General features: G+C 34.8%; 1 long non-coding RNA gene across 1 annotated transcript in view; it reads right to left on the bottom strand.

The window, feature by feature from the left end:
- Positions 1-434: 434 nt before the first annotated feature.
- Positions 435-5,000, bottom strand: part of LOC135113349 (uncharacterized) — a 29,417-nt gene continuing 24,851 nt past the window's right edge. The window contains exon 2 of the long non-coding RNA XR_010274809.1: positions 435-753. This is a non-coding gene — a long non-coding RNA (uncharacterized LOC135113349). The remainder of the gene's footprint in view (positions 754-5,000) is intronic.

Genomic DNA, 5,000 nt, shown 5'->3' with positions numbered 1-5,000 from the left:
TGTACAGAGTTAGCAGCTGGAAGGGTGAGAAAAACTGGCGGAGACGTCTCAGAACACCTAACTTCATAGAAGTTGTTTTAGCTAGAGATGAGATGTGAAGTTTCCAGTTTAGATTATAAGTAAAGGACAGACCAAGGATGTTTTGTGTAGAAGAGGGGGACAGTTGAGTGTCATTGAAGAAGAGGGGATAGTTGTCTGGAAGGTTGTGTCGAGTTGATAGATGGAGGAATTGAGTTTTTGAGGCAATGAACAATAACAAGTTTGCTCTGCCCCAATCAGACCTTAATTCAAAGTAGCTTCTGTCTTGCTTCCCTCTCAGGCATTATGTTTTTATTTTTCTTCTTCTTCTCTCTCTTACGAACAAGTTTTCTCTTCTTCCTTTTTTTTCGTACAAAGTACCTTGTGAGAGCATTCTTCCTCGAGTAACTCCCTACCTTCTTCTTCTTCTGTTTCTTCTTCTTCTTTTTCTTTTCTTCTGCTTTTTTCTTCTACTTTTACTTCTTCCTCCTTTTCTGTTTCTTTTCTTTTCTCTTTCCTTTTATTTTATTTTTTTTCTGTTTCGTTACCTTTTCTTTCTTTTTCTTCCTCTTCTCCTTCTTCCTTTTTCTTTTGTTTCTCTTCTTCTTTTAACGAGTCGAGTAACTTGTCTCCTCCTCCTCCTCCTTCTCCTCCTCTTCCTCCTCCTCCTGCTCCTTCTTCTCCTCCTCTTCCTTCTTTATCGTCATCGTCTTCTTACGTGTCAGACAGACTGGCCTATGGCAAAAGAAAAAAAAAATCTAAGAAAATATAGCCTTCTGAAAATACCGTTTCCTCACATAAACCGGAGAGCAAGAGGGACACATGACCAGTTAAGATCCCTTGTTCCTGTCACAGATATGAGAGCAAAGCCACGTTCACCTGTCCTGCGTCCCTGTCTTGCTTTTATGAGGTTTTCTTCTCTTTTCGTGTGTGGATATCGAGTTTTAGGCTGGAGGGGAGATGGACGCTAAGATATTGATGTGTGTGTGTGTGTGTGTGTGTGTGTGTGTGTGTGTGTGTGTGTGTGTGTGTGTTTCTTATATGTTTTTTTTTTTTTTTTTATATGTTGGTATTGAATTTTACGTTATTGGAGGGATGGATGATACTCTTAAGATATTTGCTGATATGTCTGGACTTATTCTACTGTAGCTGTGTGTGTGTGTGTGTGTGTTTGTGTGTGTGTGTGTGTGTGTGTGTGTGTGTGTGTGTGTGTTTGTGTGTGTGTGTCGCCTGCCCTTGGAGGAGAGACTTGGTGTGGACAGGTACAGAGTGACACGTCATTAAACATTGCTCCCGCACCGCAGCCTTATGTCGACAGTTCAGCATTACTACCATGGAAAATTTGTTTATAGAAAGAGGAGGTTACGGTACTGTCTGTCACATCTGCCATGCTGTCTTCTCTGAATACCTCTAACTGTACAGTGCATGTTTTGAGTCCCGCATCCCATTGTATATTATTGTTTTATTGTTCTGTGTGTGTTTCATTTTTGGTTTTAGAGAATATGTTTTTGTTTTAATTACTGATTTCCTTTTCTGTGGCTGTGTTGTTTTTTTTTTTTTTTTTTGGAATATTTTCGTTTTATCAGGTTCTCCATCTTGGGTCACGTGTTTTTTTTTTTTTTTCTTATTCGAGGTTTGGTTTAGGTTTTGTTTTATCTTTTATTTCACTGTTCCACTTGATTTTACTGTTGTTTTCCTTGAGATGTTTGATAATAGTTTTATAAACCTAATTAAACTGAAAGTAAAGACAACCATTAAATAATACAGTTAACGACCTCAACATTAATGCAGTAACTTCTGAAACTCTCTGCCGCTTTTCATTTCTCATCTTGTGACTTCTACTGTTAAAGACAAAAAGACAGAGGAGCATTAAGACATCCTCTGGAACTGAACTGAGCTAGCCAACCTCCTTGTTTTAAGATTCTCTGACTTTCTGGGAGTGGCTAGTTGAGTGGCCGTGTTTTTTTTTTTTTTTTTTTTCGCGAGTTTTCTTGACACATAATGAAGACATCACAGGTGCAACAGGACGTGCTTCTCTCGATTGCCTGCTCGATAGCTTAGTTATCTTTGTTTTTCTTTCTTTCTTTCTTTGGATGAGACAATTTTAGCTCCCATTAATGCTTGCTTTTCTCTATTTATTTCTTTTTCTTTGGGTGAGGCAATTCTAATTCCCCCATTGATATTTTACTTTTTTTTTTCCTTTCTTTCTTCGTTTTTTTTTTTTTGGTTCAGATTTTTCTAGTTCCGAAATTATTCTTTTATCTTTTTCCTTATTTGGGTGACAAGTTTTTTTTTAGCTCCACACCTCAAGAGAACGTTTTATTACAAGCACAACAATATTAATACTTGCTTCTTTCTCATTCTTCTTCCTTTACTCTCCTTTTTTTTTTTTTTTTTTTCCATCAGCCTGTTATCCTTTCTTCTTTTTTTTTTTTTTTATTAATTTTTACGTCAATAATTTCTAGTCCCCACCTTGCTAGCGGCATCAGAAACCTAGTGATTATTAGCTTATTTTTTTTATTTTTTTTTTGGGGGAAGTCATTTATTTTCACATTAATAACTTTTAGTCCACATCTTGCTATTTTTTTTTTTTTAATTGACAGCTCATCTTTTGTTTCTGGGTAATTTATTTTAATATTAGTAATTTTTTTTAGTTCCTGTCCCTCTCAAAGCATCAGAAGTTCTTGTTTATCAGTAGTAGCCTATCTTTCACTTTTTTTTTCATTTGTTTTCACTTTTTTTTTTTTGTCCATCCCTCTAAAGGCATCAAAAGTTCTTGTTTATTAATAGTTTATCCTTTATTTTTTATTTATTTCTACGTTGGACACATCATAAGTGCTAAAAAATTTCACCCACTCAGTTTTCAGATTTTTCTATTTCTCTGTCGTTCATCTCCAAATTTTCTTTTCTTTATTTCTTTATTTCTTTATTTTTTTTTTTTTTCGTTTTGAATTGCTATTTTTCCCCTCCTCACTCTAGAAACTTCCTTTCATCCCTCCATTACTAACACAACTCTTCATTCACTCACCTCTTCGATATTCTCATTTGGCTCTCATTTATCATTATCACACCGTTATCTTTAAGTGCATTTTTTTTATACTTTTTTTTTTCATCTTCCTCAGTCTAATAAGTTTTTCTCCTCTTCGCGTTACAGACACAAAAGCACGTCTCTAATTTGCTTTTGTACATATATATATATATATATATATTTTTTTTTTTCATTTTTTTTAATCTCCGCCGCTGTTTCTTTTACAGATGCTTGTTCTTCTCCTTCTTGTTCATCTTGTTCTTGATCTTGTTCTTCTCTTTTTCTCTTACTTTTTTCTTTCACTTGTTCTTCTTCCTCAGATTTTTTTCCTTCTTCTTTCTTTTACTTCTTCTTCCTCTTCTCTTTTTTCTTTTATTTCTTCTTCTTCACATGTTTCTTTTTTTCTTCTTTTTCTTCTTCTTCTTCTTCTTCTTCTTCTTCTTCTTCTTCTTCTTCTTCTTCTTCTTCTTCTTCAGGTGCTACTAGTTCTTCTTCTTCTTCTTCTTCTTCTTCTTCTTCTTCTTCTTCTTCAGGTGCTATTAGTTCTTCTTCTTCTTCTTCTTCTTCTTCTTCTTCTTCTTCTTCTTCTTCTTCCTCAGATGCTGCTACTTCTTCTTTTTCTTCTTTTTTTTTTCTTCTTCAGATGTTGCTGCTTCTTTCTTAGATGTTTGTTCTTGTTGTTGTTATTCTTCACATGTTGCTGTTTCCTCTTCCTCAGATGCTTCTTCTTCTTCTTCTTCTTCTTCTTCTTCCTCACATGCTTCTTAATTTTATTGTTTTTCTTTCTCTTTTTCTTTTTTTCTTCTTTTCTCCTTTTTTCTTCTTCTTCTTCCTCTTCATCATCATCTTCTTTTTCTTCTTCTTCTTCTTCTTCTTCTTCTTATTATTATTATTATTATTATTATTATCATTTTTCTTCTTCTTTCTTATATGCTTCTTGTTCTAGTTCTTGTTCTTCCTTAGATGCTCCTACTTCTTCTTTCTCTTGTTCTTGTTCTTGTTCTTGTTCTTCTTCCTCACAATGCTCTCTCACAAACCTAGACAACAAATTAAATCTGTTGGGAGTTTGGTGACTTTCGATGTTATCATTTCTTTAAGGTTCATCAGCAAATTGTAGTGTTTTGTCTTTCATTTCTTTTCTTGTGCTCTCTCTCTCTCTCTCTCTCTCTCTCTCTCTCTCTCTCTCTCTCTCTCTCTCTCTCTCTCTCTCTCTCTCTCTCTCTCTCTCTCTCTCTCTGATTTACTTCTCTCTCATATATTCTTTCTTCTTCATTTCATACCGAGTTGTTCCTTCTTGTTTTCCTTTTTGTTCAGGTTGAATTATTCCTCCCTGACGTGACCTCAGCGAGACGCGAACGTTCGTGGAATCGTTGTATTATCATTATTTATTTGCCCAGTCGCTTCTTTGTCAGCCAGTCCTTTCCTTCTTTTTCTTTTCTTTTTTTTTTTCTTTTGATTAATACGCAGCTTCTTCTTTCCTTCCTTCTTTTTCGAGTGAGTGGAATAATTTTAAACTTTCTAATCTCAAGCAAGAGATTTGTTGTGGTATTTATCTATTTTTCTTTTCAGACTTCTTTGTCAGACAGTCCTCCTCTTCCTTCTTCTCCTTCTCTTACAACTTCACGTTCATTTTCTACTTCTTCTTCTTCTTCTTTTTCTCCTTCTTCTTCTTCTCTTTAATACACACCTTCCTTTCCTTTTAAGAGTGAGTGAATTAGTTCTCAAACTATTCTGTCTTAACAAAGAACCTTCCTTGATTTTTTTTCAGACACTTCTTTCTATGAGAGTCCTTTCCTTCTTTTGCTTCGTTCTTTTAATACATCGTTTCTTCTTTCTCTCCTCTTTTATAGTAATTTATTTCTCAAACCTGACGCAACAAGCGAACGTTCCTGGAATCGTCACAGTATTACATTTTTCCCCCTGACGTTTCTTTGTCGGGTAATTCTTTTCCTCT

The sequence above is a fragment of the Scylla paramamosain genome, chromosome 25 (genome assembly GCF_035594125.1).
Source record: "Scylla paramamosain isolate STU-SP2022 chromosome 25, ASM3559412v1, whole genome shotgun sequence".
In the NCBI taxonomy this organism is placed as follows: Eukaryota; Metazoa; Arthropoda; class Malacostraca; order Decapoda; family Portunidae; genus Scylla; species Scylla paramamosain.
The sequence above is the reverse complement of the archived record's forward strand: the minus strand, read 5'-3'. Positions and strand labels throughout refer to the sequence as shown.